This window comes from Ceratotherium simum, chromosome 5 (assembly GCF_057802395.1).
Source record: "Ceratotherium simum simum isolate JZ-2026a chromosome 5, ASM5780239v1, whole genome shotgun sequence".
Taxonomy (NCBI): domain Eukaryota; kingdom Metazoa; phylum Chordata; class Mammalia; order Perissodactyla; family Rhinocerotidae; genus Ceratotherium; species Ceratotherium simum.
In genome coordinates this window covers 82,097,270-82,116,349 of record NC_141904.1, presented here as the reverse complement: position 1 = coordinate 82,116,349, position 19,080 = coordinate 82,097,270, and the positions used below count along the sequence as shown (strand labels likewise).

The 19,080-nt window shown below is 42.1% G+C and overlaps 1 protein-coding gene across 2 annotated transcripts in view; it reads right to left on the bottom strand.

Moving 5' to 3' along the window:
* Positions 1-18,637, bottom strand: part of LOC101392062 (EF-hand calcium-binding domain-containing protein 12-like) — a 58,683-nt gene extending 40,046 nt beyond the window's left edge. For both annotated transcript variants that reach the window (XM_087431390.1, XM_087431389.1), the window contains exons 1-3: positions 18,380-18,637; positions 12,625-12,747; positions 11,712-11,872 (exon numbers count right to left, since the gene is read on the bottom strand). The gene's annotated coding sequence lies outside the window, so the exon portion shown is untranslated. The remainder of the gene's footprint in view (positions 1-11,711; positions 11,873-12,624; positions 12,748-18,379) is intronic.
* Between the last annotated feature and the right edge of the window lie 443 nt (positions 18,638-19,080).

The following is a 19,080-nucleotide window of genomic DNA, read 5'->3' as shown; positions in this document are numbered from 1 at the left end:
GGCCTCAGCATGGCCGGAGAAGCGGTGCATCAGTGTGCGCCCGGGATCCGAACCCGGGCCACCAGCAGCGGAGCACGCGCACTTAACCGCTAAGCCACGGGGCCGGCCCCACACTGCTAACTATAAATTCCAATTTCCTACTTCTCTCAGGCCCTATAGTTATTCTTCTAGTTTTAGAAGAGAAGAGATAGGCAGTTCTTCTAATTAAACTCCCTCCCACTTGAAATTTCAGTCTTGTAAAGCTCCTTCTGTTTTCATGCTTGCCCAAGAAATTTGCTGACAATGAAATTTGCACTTTAAAAATTCAGCATGATTTTAAATAGGTTTTTTCAAATTACTCTTCAGTGGATGTTTAAAACCACAACTGGAGAGATAAAGGTAATTAGAAAGGGCAATGTAAATGGAGCTGAATCTCTCAGATGTCCTCCAAAATATACCATACCCTGCTCCTACCCAGTTTCCCTTAGGATGCTGAATAGTCCATTTATCACTACACATCACCCAATGTGTTTGCACATCACAAGATATATTTCTGCCATTCCAGTTAGTCTCCCACTGTGTCACAGGAGATAGAATGTTAATCACAAGAGCAACAGCAGTTAAACTGAAATAGTGTACATGAAAAGGAAATACAAAACGACAAATGGAAAGACTTTTCAAGCCCTGGCCAAGCCACTTAGCAGTGGTGTGACCTTGGGCAAGTTCCTTAACCTCCTTTCCTCAGCTGTTGTGAAAAGTGAATTAAATAATCTCAGGAGAGCACTTGATAAGCTGAAAGCACTATACAAATATAAGGAATATGATGATTACAGTTGCATATATAACAGTTTAGAAATTGTTGGCCCAGAGCCTGGGAAGAATGATAATTGAGGTCTACACACATCCTAGGGGAGCCCACACAGGCCAGGCGACAGTCACTTCCTTGGAAGACGTGCTGCTATCCTGGCCAATGAGACACATCACAATCTATCCTCAAATGATTATTTACTTATCCCTTAATTAGATAAGTTCCTTAGCCAAATATAAGCCTAATAGAGATGTATTGTGGCTAAAGACACATTAATGCAGGTGAGAAATACAACAAAACTTAAAATTACATTTTATTTATACCCTACGACAAAAAATAATTATTTGTTAATTTGAAATAGATCCTTGATTACAGGTGCTAGTGGACGAAAGTGTTAGGAAAACCCTGGATCAGCCATTTGAATGTAGATTCAAATTCTTTAAGGCCGTTAATCACAACAAAAAGTCTACTTAAAAGAAGTGTAAATATTCTCAAGCATTCAGTGTTCTATTTTTAAGCCTGGAGAGAAAAAACTCAAAGAAGTATATTAGAAGAGTCCTCTGTTGTTGTAGTGAACTGCTAAGAAGCAACATCTAACAAAGATCACCGAGGTATAACAGCTCTAGGTTCAGTCAAATGTCAATTAAGGTTTTGAGCCATCACTAATTTCTAGAATCCAAAAAGCACACGCCTACTATAGTCAAAAAGACACTCAAAATATTTTAAATAAACGTCAAGTAAATTATTTAATCCTCAAAAAACTCAAAACTCACAAATAATGGTCAGGATCAAATTTGGCCAGCTGAGCAGCCAGGCATTTCTGCCTTCATTCAGCTGCAGGAGTGAAATCTGGATCCTTAATATTGATAACTTCACTCAGTTCATCCTAAGAACACCCAGAAAAGAAAGAATAATTGCTATCTCCTGTTTTCGCACAGAAAAACCTAATTTTGCACAAAATGCGGAAGTGCAGGAAGAATCTAATTGATCAGTAAGCCATGGTACTACCTGTGATATTTAGATTCAAAGCCAGCAAATGTTTGTTAAACAACTGCTACTCGCCAGGCGCTGCTGAAAGCTTTCACACAAATTATCTCATTTAATCCTTTCAACAAACTGATTAACACATATTAAGGCTATAAAAGTTTAACACAAAAAACAGAAGAGAATAAACCCCTGCAAGCAAACAGGAACATTTAGTTCTCCATTCATTCCCTATTTACTACTAGAGATCTGAAAGTTATTAAAGGCATGTTGAAATAAATTTCTAGACCCAAGATGGAGCTGCTCTTGCCTGGGGTGCCACATCAGCAACCAAAACATAGATAACTTTCCTGTCCCTGTAAACGCTCTGCTTGACCAGAAAGGCAGGACATCCAGTCCGCCAACCCCCAATCCCCAAATGCCAAAGCTGGGCTCTATACTTCCCTGTTCCTTCTCACCGCAAATAAGGTTGACTATGTGGCCCCAGGCAAATCTTTTTCTATTGTTCTCTTCTTTTTTCTTTATTCTTTATCCCATAAAAACTTCCTGCCTTCCTCCCAGTTTTGCAGCTCTCCGAACGACTATCTACTTCACCGAGTGTTAAAGTTTGTTTGTATCACCTAAATCGTCTTTTTCAATCATTTTTTAACAGGTGAATGGTTTGACTATCAGAAATCCACACAGACTTTCCTTTTGTTTCTTCCTATGGCCTAGCTCAGCTGGTCTCAAATAAGGATTACCATATAAAACTTATACACAAAACTGTGTACATTCTACTTTATGAGCAGATCTAAGAATTTTTAAGGGCAACTGTGATGTATATGCCTTCCCATTTGAAAATTTGAAAATCTAATCTTAATTAACATTCAACTTTACTGTAATCATCTTCACCTAGATATATATATACTGATAGGTAGTGTGGGAGATCAAGATTTGGCCACCCTGAAATATATCTCTTTACCTTGATTGTTTTCTCTGAAGGACATTTGACCTCCCCCACTAACTGCCTAAAGAATTTGACATGGTGGCTCCTTCCTGGAACAGATCTTCTAATGATAATGTAAAATAGATGTTACAATGGGAGGGGCACCAAGCCCCTTTTATCAAAAAAACTCTCTCTCCCTGACCACATTATCTATAGATGACCCTGAAAAGAATTGTTCTCCTGCCCTCTGAAGTCCCAGGCCACTACCCACCCCCAACACGCTCCTCGTCTTTAGCTGCAATACTTAAGCAAGCAGCTTAGACAGAGGGACGAGTTGCTCATTTCTGAGTTTCTCCCATGTATACATGTTATTAAACTTGGTATTATTTTCTCCTGCTAACCTGTCTTGTTGATTATTTGGCCAGCCATAAGAACCTTAAGGAAAAGGGCAGAGGGAGATTCTCCCTCTTCCCCCTACAGTAGCATGTTTCCTAAGCCAAATCCTACAAAAAACAGGTATATTCAGAAAACTGCCCTAGGATACCATGTGGTCTTTTTTCTTTTGATTGGAATTACGAAGCAAAAAAACCTTTTACAGTCCAAAATATTCCTAACGCTATACCTTTTTTTCTTTCTTCAACCTCCCCATTCCTACTACGAACCCCAAGCGAGAAGTATGGAAACTGGAAGAAGCTTAAAGAATTAAAGCTTAGCTGAAAAGAAATCAAGGGACATAACTTGGTAGAGAGTTGTGGAGACAAACTGTTAGAACAGATTTGTAAATGGAATGACAGGTTAGTGCTAATAATCAGGCTTAAAGCAGACAGCTGTAACGCAGAATCACTACAAGGAAATGAGCTATGCTGAATTAGCCAGGGAGAGACTAGGATAACTGACTCCCCACACAGTCAAAATTGCTGCATAAAAAAAAACTTCTGGGGCCAACCCGGTGGCGTAGTGGTTAAGTTCATGTGCTCTGCTTCAGCGGCCTGGGGTTCGTGGGTTTGGATCCTGGGCACAGACCTACACACTGCTTATCAAGCCATTCTGTGGCAGGCGTCCCACATATAAAGTAGGGGAAGAAGGACATGGATGTTAGCCCAGGGCCAATCTTCCTCAACAAAAAGAGGAGGATTGGCAACAGATGTCAGCTCAGGGCTAATCTTCCTCACCAAAGGAAAAAAAATCCCTACCACGGTCCATTTAGCTCAAATAATATCAACAACATTTAATCTAAGCACATTCTAGTACAATGAAAGGGCCCAGAGAACTTCTGGAAGTCATATCCAGAACACCTTAATACTTCTAAGTACAAACATTCTGGGCAAAAATCAGATTACTGGCTGTCCCAAAACTTATAAATATTTGCATTCCAAAATTTCTTTTACAATTTACTTCTCAGATACTTAGATGTATTTTCCTACAGAAATACTATTACAAATAGCAGTTATATTCTCAGGGCAACCCACAAGTTTATTCAATTCATAATAAACTCGAAATAGAACACTCACTATACAAAGAGTTCAACAAGCGCTCAGCAATGTTTCCATGGCAAGACTTTCCAAGTTCCAGCTTAATCCCCCAGAAGCATCTCTTCCCCAGCAGCGCACCTGGACTCTTCCTCGCTTCCCCACTTCCTCACCTGCCTCAAATTAGCTGCTGCAGCCACAGAGCTGGGAAAGGTCATTGATGCAGGCCTTAGGGGAGAGGAGCTGTACCAGACCCACAGGACTTGCCTCAGCTGGATGAATACTTGGAGAGCCGTTTCCTGCCCACGGACCCCAGGTCCCTCCCTCCAGCACCCTTGAGTCACCCACCCTCTTTCCTCCTGCTAGCCCCAAGGAGTACCCTGCCCCCTCACACACACACACACAATTCTGAAAGCAGCCTGATGAAGTAGAAAACCATGACTCTGGAGTTAGACAAACCTGAACTTAAAACCCAGGTCAGTTTCATGGTGCAACCTCTCTGACCCTCAGCCTCCTCAGTGTAAAACTAGTCTAGTGACAACGCCATCGTAGGGCTGGGTATTAGCTCTCCTGCTGCTATAACAAATTACCACTAACTTAGTGGCTTAACACCACACAAATTTATTCTCTTACAGTGCTGGAGGTCCGAAGTCCAAAGTCACTCTCACTGGGCTAAAATGAAGGTGAAGGCAGGGCTGGTTCCTTTCCGGAGGTTCTCAGGAGAATCTGTTTCTTTGCCTTTTCCATCTTAGAGGCTGGCTGTCCTCATTCCTGGGCTCACAGCCCCCCATCACAATGCCTCTCTTCCCTTGGCTTCCATCATCACACGTCCTTCTCTTGTTTCACTGTGACTCTATCACCTCCCTCTTACAAGGATCCTGTGATTAGACAAGGCCCACCTGGATAAGCCAGGCTGATCACCCCTTCACAAGATCCTTTATCACATCTGCCAAGTCCCTTTTGCCATGTAATGTAACATATTCACACGTTCCAGGCATTAGCCTAAGGAGATGGGGGGGGCATCATTCTGTCTACTCCAGGCTGTTGTGAGGATTAAATGAAATAACACAAGTAAGGCATCGAGTACAGAGCCTGACACATTCAGTAACGTGAATTTCCTTTCTCTCTGTCCCTGTTCCACAGCTGTTCCCTGTTCCTCACTGGCTGACTTCCTATTGAGAGTACATATCCTCCCTCCCCTTCAGTGTCCTCACTTGCTAGCAGGAATAAAAAGAAAGAAAAAAAACCAGGGATTAAAATGTCCCACTTCAGCATTTCACCTGGACCAGATATAAAGTCATATAATCTGTGAATCTTGGTAGACAACTCTACATTTCAGGGGATAAATGGACTGAAGTAACCACAGGCATTTCAAAACACTAATTGCATGGAGAATAAACCCAGACTCTTACCTTACCACAGCTCAAAGCTCTGCATCATCTAGCCCATCTTGTGCTTCAACCTCATCTCCTACCTGCCCCTTCTGGCTCAAATACACCTGAGCCACACACCAGACTTCTTTCCATTTCTGGAACTCCGAGCCTTTGTTCATATACAGTATCCTTCTCATCATTCAGGACTCAGTGCAAATGTCACTTCCTCAAAGGGGCCTTCCCTGGGCATCCTAGCCAAAGGAGGACCCTCCAGCCTCTCACAGCGCCCCATCCTTTTTCTTCACTTGACACTATCTGAAATTATCTTGTTTATTTGTGGTTTACGTGATTACTGTCTGTCTCTCCACTAGAATATTCCAGGAGGGCAGGAGTCTAGACTATCTTCTCCCTCACTGTATCCCCAGCACTGTGCCCAGCATTCAGTATTAAATCATTCATTCAGCAAATAGTGCCTGAGGGCCTGCTCTGGGCTAGACACTGTTCTGGGTGCTGAATGTCCAATGATAAACATACAGACACGGTCCCTGCTTTCATGGAAACGAGAAGGAAATGGTAAGAAGGCTGTTATCCCTCCTTTCTCCTCCTCCCCCTTGCCTCCAGATGCAGGCCTCCACATACAGCTATGCAACTGCACCCCACAGAACGTGAATGTGCACAGCAGGACAAGCCCCACACAGGCTTGTCCCATGCACAATCACACGCAGTGGCCCTGCTCAAGGTGGACGCTCAAGAGAAACTAAAACAAACTAAAAAGCAAAGTAGAGAAATCTGTCTAAGGCATCACTCAACCAAAGGGAAGGAAGAAAAGAAGATGAGAAACGTTAAAACTACAGCAGGAAAAAAGTGGTTCTCTTTTTTTATAAAAAGCAGTGTTGGCCACTATTATTAGAGCTATTTAAAGATGGGCATTGCCAAGAAAAGGTCCTGTAAGATTTAAATCAGGCTTATGTAAGTTTCAGCAGTGTTAAGGTAGGGACTGCCAGAGAGAAAATGAAGAACCGTGTGCACATCTGGCCAGTGTGTCTCCTGGAAACAACAGCCTCAGGCACCCAGTGCAGCTGAGGGAAGGAAAGGCCAGCAAGCCAAGTCCTGCGGCTGCCGGCAGCAGTGGTCCGGGGAGCCTGCTGGGTTGGTGCTCACAGACTCTAGGATGGTTGCTAGTGGCAGCCGCCTCTGTCAGAAGCTTGCTGTGAAGCCCTGACTTTGAGCAGCCAGGGCAGGTTTCCAAAGGCGCCCTGGTGGCTGGCAGCAATTTCGGGAAGGAAGGAAAGTCAGGTGTGTGTGGGTGTGTGGGTGGGTGGGTGGGTGTGTGGGTGTGGTGTTGAAAGAGAATTTATTTCAGCTAAAATATTCTGAGGTTCACAAGCAAACCCTATGTGAACAGTTGGAGGGGAAAAAAATGAAAGACTATACCCCCTTAAAAAGGGTTAAATTATTCATTTAAGAGAAGATATCTGCGGGCAGGCCCGGTGGTGCAAGTGTGCGCGCTCCGCTGCGGCAGCCCGGGGTTTGCCAGCTCGCATCCTGGGCGCGCACCGAGGCACTGCTTGGCAAGCCATGCTGTGGTGGCGTCCCATATAAAGTGGAGGAAGATCGGCACGGATGTTAGCCCAGGGCCAGTCTTCCTCAGCTAAAAAAGAGAAAGATTGGCAGATGTTAGCACAGGGCCGATCTCCTCACAAAAAAAAAAAAAAAAAAGAAGATATCTGGGTATTGGAATTATGGATGATGGTTTACTTTCTTTGTTATATTTTTATAATTAATATATTTTGCTTTTATCATCAGAGAAAATAAAGATATTTTTCATTTAAGAGGGAAAAAGATAAACTGTAAAAATACTGGTAAAATACAAGTAGTCAACAAAAGTTTATGGGCATTTTCTTATCCAAACGCAGAACCAGAGAAACTCTAAACTTGTGAGAAAACATTATTTGAGAAAATGGTGAAGTTTCTTAAATATATTATTTTAAATTAGAAGAGATGTTCTCAAAGCTCTTTTTTCTGCAGTAATCATTTCAGTTTCTTCTAGCTGCTTTACTAGTAGAAATAGAGTCATATTGTTAATCCTACATGATCACTCGGTTTTTAACCACATTGTATGAATGTTACAAATAGAGCAGTTATAAATGCAAAAGAACTCTGCAAGTACTATCAATGATGCAAGATTTCTGTGGCACTATCTCATAATACACATCTACCTTAATACCCCAAAGAGGATGTCCTTTAATTCTTGGCATCTTGGTTTACGTATGATTTTTGAAAGTTCTGATATTTCCTAATTGTTATGAATGACACCAAAGTCCTCAAATTCATATAAGAAAACACAATATTCTTTAAAGACTACATATGTCCATTGATTTGTCCACTGGTAAAATGTGCACATATAACAGCAATGATGCCACGACGGAATGGTCAACGCGGAGCCGATACACACGAGAGCCCAACATGGTGCCTGGCACAGGGACACACACAATAGCTCCTAGCTCTTGCTACCCAGACCCCTGAGGTCCCCGTCTGTTACCCAAATCCCCTGGAGAAGGGTGAGCTGCAGGATTCACACTTTTTGAAGAGTTCAGAAAAGTAATATGGTACACACACATACCAGATTTTATTTAACCCCCTCTAAGGAGACTGGGGCAGCACCCCGTATTGAAATATTAACTATTTCTACGGCAAAATTTTTGAATATGCACACTAAATGGGCTTAAAAAAATAACTATTAAGGGCCGGCCCTATGGCTTAGCAGAGTGCACGCGCTCCACTACTGGCGGCCTGGGTTCGGATCCCGGGCGCGCACTGATGCACTGCTTCTCCGGCCATGCTGAGGCCACGTCCCACATACAGCAACTAGAAGGATATGCAACTATGAGGTACAACTATCTACTGGGGCTCTGGGGAAAAAAAAGAAAAAGGAAGAGGATTGGCAATAGATGTTAGCTCAGAGTCAGTCTTCCTCAGCAAAAAGAGGAGGATTAGCATGGATGTTAGCTCAGGGCTGATCTTCCTCACAAAAAATAAATAAATAAATAACTATTAAAAGACTCACATCAGTTCAGACCAGGTTTGCCACCAAACTAAACATGAAAAAGCTTTTAGCTTCAGAACTTTTTGTGACCCCAGTATTGCACATGTGTGGTCAGAAACCTGTACTACTATAGTGTTACTATTTATGTTACCCTCAGAGTTTTCTCACACGCACAGCTTTTTCCCCCTACGTTGAGGAAAATATGCATTCAAATTGTTTAGTATAGCAATCTTCATTCAATTAAAATTTGAAAAACAATTTAATGATTTTAGACAGTCAAGCTAAATGCTCAAAAATACATAATAAACATTAAATTCAGTGGTTCATTTCCAAGGGGAAAACAGAGGGATGCCATCAGGAAGGGATACACGGTGGCCTCAACTATGCTTGCAATGTTTTCTTTTTTAAGCTGGGTAATAAGGTCTACAGGGATTTGGTGCATTAGTTAAGACAGTGAAGAAGATATAAAAGAATGTTATAACTTTTATCTTAAATCAACCTAAATTACTTATTTAGTGAACATCTTCACTAGATACAAGAACTTCTGACCCAACAGGGACTTGGCCTGGGCTCACATCATGGCATTCCTGCATCTTCTCAGCACCTGGCAGAAATCCCTTGAAAGGATCTTCTCTCAATAGCAGCAGCAATTAAGAAACCAAGTTCCCTGGCCTGAGGAAGCACTTTCAACCCGAATGTACAATCTGTACTTAGCCTGAGTGTCTTTTACTATCATTCCTTTATAGCTTTAAATGGGCAAGCCTAAAACAGATTGACCACAAACTAGCTCTCAGCCAAACAACTGAGGTCCATTCAGTGTAGTTTCTGCTGTAGACAAGACTGACTCTATTCTTAATACCTCAGAGATGACCAGGAAACGTCAAAAGGGAGAGAGAACATGGAGACCATAATTCAGCAGAAAAGCAAATAAGGTTTCTGAAGGAAGTATCTCATCAGCATTATTTGCTCTTAAGTAAATCCCAATTTTGTTCCCTTTAAGGAGTCTTGAGAGCATTTTATATTTTTCAAGGGAAGAGGTCTTTCTAGCATCCTATTCTTTTTTTCAAAGAGTTTTCACAACGTAGCATCTCCTTAAATTTTCTATATGGCCTTATAAAGTCAGTGAGCAAATTTATCCCTGTTTTACAAAGAGGAGACAAAACTGGTTTGTGGTCAAATAATTGGCCTGGCATCCCCAATCTAAACAGAGGTAGAGAGGGACCAAAACATAGGTCCTTTACCTCTCCTTAGTAGATTCCAGCATGTCATACTATAATAAACCACATTCTGAACAGGTTTAACATCCTCTATCCAGATACAAATGAAGTTTAAAAAAACAGTTCATTGCTGTTTCCTTCATTTAAAAAAACCATTAAGACTTCAAGTTAGTGGCTCACAAACATTTGCATCATTTAACATTCTAGGGATGCATTTTCTATAAAACAACATAAGTACAAAATAATCCAAAATCTCTCCTCTCCATTTCATTCATTTCAATCTCCCAACATAGCCTAAGATAAAGTAGAATTTCCTACGTTGTTTGAGCAAGACAAAGAGTGATGTCACTTCTTTTCAGCCTAACTGACAAATGATTAACGAGACTACATTCAACCTCGATGAAGAGTAAACAGACAAAAGTGCCTATTGCACACCAAGAACTAAACAATTTGATCAAAAGACACAAACTCATTTTCATCAAGAACACTGTGTGTCATTTACATATGTTATGAGAGGTTCAGGGGATTCGATCGGAGACGTAAAAGAAACTTTTCACTCCAAACAAATGGACCGAAGGTATATTTTATTATATAGAGGAGAGTAAAGGCGAGAGTCTGCAAACAGATCTGAATAGGTCAAATAATAAGAGGGAAAAACACCACCTCAACTGGAAAGGGAAAACATCCAAGTCGACTGAAGGGAAATGACACAAATTAACCAGAAAGAGAAACACCAGGTTGACGGAAAAGAGAACACATCAGATCAGTTACTTACAACATCCATGCCCCACTGCCAGGAGTCCCTTCAATTGACACGGCTGGGTGGGAATCACACATCCTGGGCAAGGCATCCCTTCCACAGGTGGAACTCTCACCAGGCCTCAGTTTCCAGCAGTTTTTATAGCATCAGTAATTTTCAGAGTAAGCAGTTACCGAGTTTGCAGAGCAAGCATTCAGCGTTCCCATGCACAAATGGTTATCAGTGGCGTATGTGCACTGAGCCCCCTGGCTATCGTCCCAGCCCAGCAGTTGTGTACGTGCACTGTTCTCTCTGGTTGTCATCCCAGCCCAGCACAGATGGCCAGTCCATCCCGTGCTACGACACCCAAAGAGCCTTGAAATGTTACAATTTGCAACTCACTGGGAGAATAGCCAGTGCCCACCACAGAGAAAGTAGCTTTATATTTTTTTGTGTGCTGGTGGCTGTAGGTCAATGGAACGGCCAAACATGGCTGTACTCATGTCAAGACAACATATAAAACAGAAGAGACATCATGCCATAAGTACATCTTTTTCATTTTTCACAAGTATAAAACATAAAGCTTTCCAGGAAGTATGAGAAGAGAGAGGTTCCATTTTGTATTTTGGAAACTTCACGTCTAGAATACTGAATGAGGTGGAGAAAAGAGAAAGTAACAGGACATCTTACAACTGTAAGCACAGTATGACTGGGCAGAACAGCCAATGCTACAGAATGGAGCGAACATCTGTGTAATGACTACATAGAAGGAGCTGCACTTCATGCTCTAAATACGTCACCTCCTACAATCATCATAAAAAACCTCCAAGTATGGGGGCCAGCCCGGTGGCGTAGCCATTAAGTGCGTACATTCTGCTTTGGTGGCCTGGGGTTAGCAGGCTCAGATCCTGGGTGCACATTGACGCACCGTTTATCAGGCCATGCTACGGCGGCGTCCCATATAAAGTAGAGGAAGATGGACGTGGATGTTAGCCCAGAGTCAATCTTCTTCACCAAAAAGAGGAGGATTGGCATCAGATGTTAGCTCAGGGCTACGCCTCCCCACCAAAAAAAAAAAAAAAAAAAACACCTTCAAGTATGATCAGAACTGAAATTAATATATCCCAATGGTAAAACCCTACATACCAAGGTCTTTAGAGAGACAGCATACCTGCAACCACTGAAACACTCCTGATCATAAGTTTCCAAATCCACAGCGGCACTGTGGATTCAAAGCACTTTTGGATACCTCTTCATAGGTGGACTCTTCAATTTCCCAGTCAAACTCTTCATCGTCATCTTCTACCCCTTCCTCAGGAACCTCAGAAGCACCTAAACGTGTGAAATATTAATTTGCTAAAGTACTGGATTTTCTAGGTACAACTTGGGGAAGAAAAAGTATAGGAAAAAACGCCTGTTCCCATGCACCAAAAGACATGTATAAGAATATGCACAGCCCTACTCTTAATAGCCAAAAAAATGGAACCAACCCAAAGGTCCATCAATAGCAGGATGTGTATAAATAATAAGTGCAATGAAAGCAAACGGACTTCAGCTATATATGGTGAATCTCACAAAAATGTTCAGTGACAGAAGCCAGACAAAAAAGAACACATACAGTATAAATTATGTATACAATTCAAAAACAGGCAAAACTGAGGGTAGGGGTTACCCGGGAGAGGAAGGAGGGAGAAGTCACCGGGAGGAGACACAGAGTAAGATTCCAGGGTGTTGGAAATGTTCCATTTCTTGACCTAGGTGGTGGTCACTTCATGTAACTAATCAGAATTGTACACTTCTGATCTCAGCTCAAGAGGCCAATATTTTTCCAAAGACAGAGATCTGTTTCAGTTGGTCCAAAAAGGTGACTGACCTACTAGTTCAACAGAACTCTTTATGTGTTTAAATTACATGTCACCAAATGAGCTATTTTCACATGTTTTTACATCACCTCCTTATCTTGTCACCTGAAGTATTTTCTCCTATTTCCTATTTGCTATATCCCTTTTCCCCTAGAAACACATAACATTCCAGATATTCTGTCTGTTTCTATCTTTATTTCCTCCCAATCGTAATAGACATACCTATTTCTTCCACAAGTGGTTTTGCCATCCTGGATTTTCTTGGTGCCAGAAGAGCAGTTAACAGGTTCAGGCCCTCAAAATGCTGGCCAGGAGTTTCCTTGGGTAATCAAATGGTAAAAATACCTTGAAGATAAATTTGTTTTATGCTTAGCTAGATTAAAATATGCAAAGACTTCACAAATATATCTAAGAAATATATATCTTGGTAAAATAGAATTCTATTTCATAGAGCTCCGCTGATTCAGCTGTCACCTCTATAAGAAATTTATGTGTTAAAGCTGCAGAATGTTTTAGTCTTATGCAGTATCACCTTAACCTACTGATAATATTACAAGTCCACGTCAAAACTTCTACAACTCAATGGCCTGAGAAGGTCATAACTTAGAATTAACCAATAGCTACTTATAAAATTTATTTCTGGACTAGAGGGGGAAAAATCAGGATATCTAATCCAATGGAGAATAGCAGTAGTCTCAAAAATAGACAAAATCTTAATTAAAGCAATTATACCTTAATAAAATTCTTTGATGCCTCAAGAGGTATATTCCTAAAGTCTGCCTAAGGCAGACTCAAATTCCTGAGGGGGTTTATCCACTTCATCTAGGCTCTCCTATGAACTTAGCACATTATTGACTACTCTTACATTTCAGAACACTTGACATCTTTTAGTGTACTGAACTGTATTCTATATATCAAATACAACTCAAGCCAAATATTTCCACATACACAACCTTCCTAAACCCGTGTACATTTAAAATTTAATAACTTTCCTTCAATATACAACTTATCTGCAATTAATAGCAGATTTACTATCTAGGAAAGTAGTTTCATTATACTTCATTATCACATTAATTATATTGTTTTATGGGTTAGAACTCTGTGATTTAACTCTTTCATCCCATTTTTCCTCCCTTATCCTAGTTAACTGAGATCAATAAATATTCACCGAATAAACTACACAAGAGTACACAAAGTATTCTTATTCCAGATCCAGCAACAAAGGAAAATCCAGTGGCTTCTATGACCGGAAAATAAATGGTCATGGCTAGCTGAAATGAAGGGCTTATTAACCATGAGAAGAAAATTCAATCAGCTTTTAAATGCCACCTATGGACAGTTTCTCTCTCACCTACATATTATTAAATTTTACGTTTGAAAATTGTACAAGAAAGATTTGATTCACAGCTAAACTCACCTACATCTTTTATCGCCTCACACATTTTTTTAAACACTTACTAAATGTAGGGGAAGTAGGAAATAAAACTACTAAAAAATAGAAACACAGTATTTAACTAATTGAACTTGACTTTGAAGAATATTGTGAAATACTTTAAAGGACTGAAGAAATTGTACTTGCTAAGAAATCTATCAATAACAGGCACTGGACATTAGGAAACAATCAAGAGTGACAGGGACAGACTGCACTAGCAATACATGTACAGATCCCCATAGTATCTTGAAAACTTTTTATGTAGTCACTCTAACATGAAGAATCCAAAGAAAAAACTAACAAAAATCCCAAAGGCAAAGCCTTTATCTGCATCAGAAGACCTTTGCTTGCTTCCATTTCTACAATTCTTCCAGGAAGGGGTAATCTGCAGATTTAATATAAGGTCTCATGAAGTCCTTAAATTACAAAGTAGCATAAGTGATTATCAATGATTGTAAACATTTACCATTGAAATCCATCAACCATTTTAAAAGGAAATTCCTCAGCATTTCTTTAACATTTTACAAACTAAACAACTTAGATTTCTTCCCTAAGGAGAAAGAAATCAGAGACGACTTATCTATTTGAATACCCCCTAGTCACTGATAAAACAGAGACTTAAAAAGAAAAGCTAAAGTAACTATTAGTTATCATGTGTTATAATACTTCCCCCTTCCTAATGAATGAGAGTCATTTATATACCTGGTGCCTGACCCAGCAGGGGCCCAACAAAAGTAGACTAATGGCTTTCAAAAAAAAAAAAAAAAGGGGGCCGGCCCCTTGGCTTAGTGGTTAAGTGCACGCGCTCTGCTACCGGCGGCCCGGGTTCGGATCCCGGGCGCGCACCGAGGCCCTGCTTCTCCGGCCATGCTGAGGCGAAGTCCCACATACAGCAACTAGAAGGACGTGCAACTATGACGTACAACTATCTACTGGGGCTTTGGGGGGGGGGAAGGAGGAGGATTGGCAATAGATGTTAGCTCAGAGACGGTCTTCCTCAGCAAAAAAAAAAAAAAAAAGAGCCAAAAAAAGGGAAACAATAAAAAAAAATTTGTTAAATTGGGCAAATTACTACTAAAAAAAAAAGCAGAAAGAAAAAGTGCTTTTCTCAAATCCCTCATTATTACTATACAGGGATTTCCCCCTCTTTCATACTAAACAAAATGAACTGATTTCCCTGTTTCCAGGTTTACCCTGGTTCAGTCACTCTTTCACTGAGTCACCAAAAGAATTTTTCTAAAACAGAAGTCTATTACTTTTCCATTTGAAAAAGCTTCTATGGCTACCCAACACTGACTAGGTAATTTAAACTCATCAGTGTGGCAGGCTGGCACTATTCTATTCCAAACTTATCATCTGAGCCTTCTTTCCTCCCATAACCCCCTCTCCCTTACTTCCTACTATAACAGTGATAATAATAATAATAAAACCTTGGCAGACCCCAAAAGGCCCAGGGCTTCACAACCTAGTCACCTCGGACCCCAATGTTTCCTGGAGCTACAATGCATTTTCTTTTTTTAAAGATTTTATTTATTCAGTTTTTCCCCCCAAAGCCCCAGTAGATAGTTGTACGTCATAGGTTCACATCCTTCTAGTTGCTGTACGTGGGACTCGGCCTCGCGTTGGACGGAGAAGTGGTGCCTCGGGGCGCTCCCGGGATCCGAACCCGGGCCGCCAGCATCAGAGCGCGTGCACTTAACCGCTAAGCCACGGGGCCGGCCCTACAATGCATTTTCTGAACCAAGATCCCTTCAAAGCCCAGTATAAGGAGCCAGTTTATGGATAAATCAGTTTGTTATAATGGTTACAAACACTAACTTTACTATCAGAATCAGAATTGAGTCCCAGCTCCGCCATTTACCAGCTCTGTAACTTTCTTTGTACAAGTTAATTAACTTCAAGGCTCATATTCCTCATCTGTAAAAAGGGAAAAATAACAGAATCTATCCCAGGGTTACTGGAAGAAGGAGATGATAACACAAAGAGCTTAGTAGCTGGCACAGTAGGTGAGCGTTCAGAAGATGTAAGCTATTATCAACTCCCTTCTCCTAAACTCTCTAAGTGTGGAGCTAAATTCTTACTGTGTAATAGTGAAATCATATTTGTTCAAAGATCTGTCTCCCTTGTTAGACTCTTGATTCCTCAAGGAGAGGGGCAAGGTTTTACCCATCTTTGGTATACTATAGCAAACTGCATTCTCAAAAATGACCCATCTCACATGACTCCTCCCAACAGTGGGGTCTATGTCCCCTCCCCTTAAAACTGAATGGGCTTCTGGAACTGTTTTAATCAATACAATAAAGCAGGGATGACACTGTGATTTCTGAGGTTAGGTCATAAAAGGTGATATAGATTCTGCCTTGCTCACTGGGAATACTCACTCTTGAAAACTTCAAGCTACCCTATTAGAGGTCCAACTCCCCAAAGGAATCAAAACTAGACCCTGCAAAGAGACCACACAGGGAGGTCCTGAAACTACATGAAGAGAGGTGCCTTCCCCCACTCACCCCACCAGTCCCCAACTGCTCAGGCCCTTGTGGTTCCAGGTCCTGCCACCATGTCACCAAAACTGTATTAAAGACATCAAGCCAGAACAGCCCAGCCAAGCCCTTCCCAAATTCCTGACACACAAAAACCAGGATAGGGAGTTAAATGATTGTTATTTTACACTGTTAAGTTTGACTGGTTATGCAGCAACAGACCACTGGAACAGCAGGCCCTTAGTACTAATACATACTATTTATTGAACACATGGTTGATTACCAGCATTGTAATAAGGACTATGCATGCACCATCTCAATCTTCACATCAACTCTTTACGAACACTAATATTAGTCCCATTTTACAGATTAGGAAACTGAGACTGAATTACTTGCCCAAAGTCAGAGAACTGTCAGTGTGCTGAGACCCAGGTGTGCCCAACTCCCAAGCCTCTGCTACCCAAGGAATGGACGAATCTGTGTGAAGAATACTCTTTAAATTGTTTCATACATAACCTCGTATATTGTCTTCATCAAAACTCCCAGACTTACGCACAGTGGTTTTTATGTTGAAATTTTTATTTTATTGTATTTATTTTATTTTACAATCCTATCTCATTTAAGAACTTTCCTCTAAGCCTCTGATTCCTCATCTGTAAAGTGAGCAGATACTAGAACATACTTTATAGGACTGGCTAAAATCAAATGAAGTAATCCACATAAAGCACTAACCTGGAGTAAAAATTCAATAAATGTTTGCTATCACCACCATCATCTGCTTCGCATTCTTCACGTCTTGGCTTAAAAATCACCTCTTGAGAAAGGCTTTCCCTGGCCACTTCAGATAAACACAGGCTCTCTTATTCTCTATCAGCACACTTTATTTTCTTTTAGAGCACTTAACCACAATTTGTAGTCATATGTTTACTTGTTTGTTTATTATTTTTCTCTCCCCACTAGAATGTAAACTACATGAAGCACCATCACACCCCCAATAACAACAAGAGAAACTGGTATATTCCATGAGCTTGATAAATAAATCAAAGGAATAAATGAGTAAAGAAATAGGCAAGTGCAGTATATTCAAGTAGGTGAAGCAAGCTAGTCCTAATAGAACTCTGAGCAAAACTGGTTCAGGCCCAGTGAAGGAAACAGCTTGATTTAAGAGGAAGGTTTGTATTAGGAAAGTACTGGGCAGGAAAGGCAGGCTGGAGCTACACTTGAATGCACAAGATTAGGAGAATAGATTTTCCCTCATAGGAAAGGGGAGGGGGCAAGGGGTTGACAATGTTTAGGGAGAATTGTGTCCTCTGGAAAACGGGGCTAATAATAATGCCTATCTCCGCGGATTGCTGTCAAGATTAAATGAGATAATGCACACAAACCACTTAACGCATAGCTTGCCGGCCATGTGCAAGCCGAGCTGCAACTGTTAGCTGTTACTACTGTTGTTACGGTTCTGCGTGGAGAAAACGCCAACAGACAAGTGCTGAAGGCCCCTCACTGAGACTTGGGGGACGACAACCACAACTAAAGGGCAAAACCAAACAGAGAAGTAGCAGGCGACGAGGAGGCAGGAGAACGAGGCTACTGTGGCGTCAAGGGGGCCAAGGGAGCCGAGAACTTCAGGAGGTAGAGCGGTCACAGCCAAGACATCCATCAACAGAACGTGGACTGAGAAAAGTCAAAGGGACCGGTCAGTCGGGAAGTCAGCGCGCGCTGTCCCGGGGCAAGGAGGACTAAACAGAGCGAAGGAAAGAACAGAAACAGCACGGGGACGCCGTCTCAAACGCCACGTTTTTAAGCGGCTCTGAAATCGCCTTAATGTGGGATTGAAGAAGGCTTACGACGGGAACAAGCGCCGCAGCACCCAGAGCGCACGCCTGGGAGAGGGCACTTCCTCAGCACCGAAAGAAGCCGCGAAGATCTCGGAGAAGGCAGTCGCGAAATCGAGACGCGCTCCCTCGCCTTCTCCTCCTCCCTCGATACGCAGTTATCTCACGAATGAATGAACGAATGAAGCCCCAACATATGCTCTTCCCCGGGCCGAACACCCCGAACTCGCCTGAGAAAGTACAGCTCGGCGGAGAACTTGAAGTCGACCCCCTCGAAGCAGACGTCGAAGGCGGAGACCCGGCGTACGGCACGCGGATGGCGACAGTCATGAAGTCGGGGTCCTGGCTGAGGGCGAACGCCGGGGTCAGCGTCGCCGCACCGGACTCACGTGCTCAAGTCGGTCACCCTCGCTGCCGCCACAGCGGCGCCACTCAAAACTCCCCAAAAGTTCCCCACGCGCGGGTCCCTGTTCCGCTGCTCACGGCGCTTCCGGCTCCAAGCGGAAGTGCTCCTGCGTGAAAGAAGTCCCGCCCCACGCCGATCTCCATGGAGGCAGGGCGCTGTTAGTGGAGAGGTGGAGACAGGGCCTGGCGAGTCGGGCTTTGTGACCGGGGTCGACCCCGGGTCATACTTCAGAAGAACCGGGACCAGAGTCCACCTGAGACCCACCAAGCCTCTTTCGAGGTTCTTAGAGATGATTTTAACAAGCATTGGCTTTGCAGACAGACCTGCGTGTCATCCCTTCTTGGCCTCTTCCCAGCTGTAAGGCCTTGGGAAAGTTACAAAACCTCTCTGCTTCAGATATCTCTTCTATAAAATGAGGATAATACTAGAACCTAGCCCCATAGAGATGTTGTGAGGATAACGTGAAATTATGCATGTAAAGCTCTAACAACGTACCTGGCAAGTTGTCGACGCTAAATGTGTTGG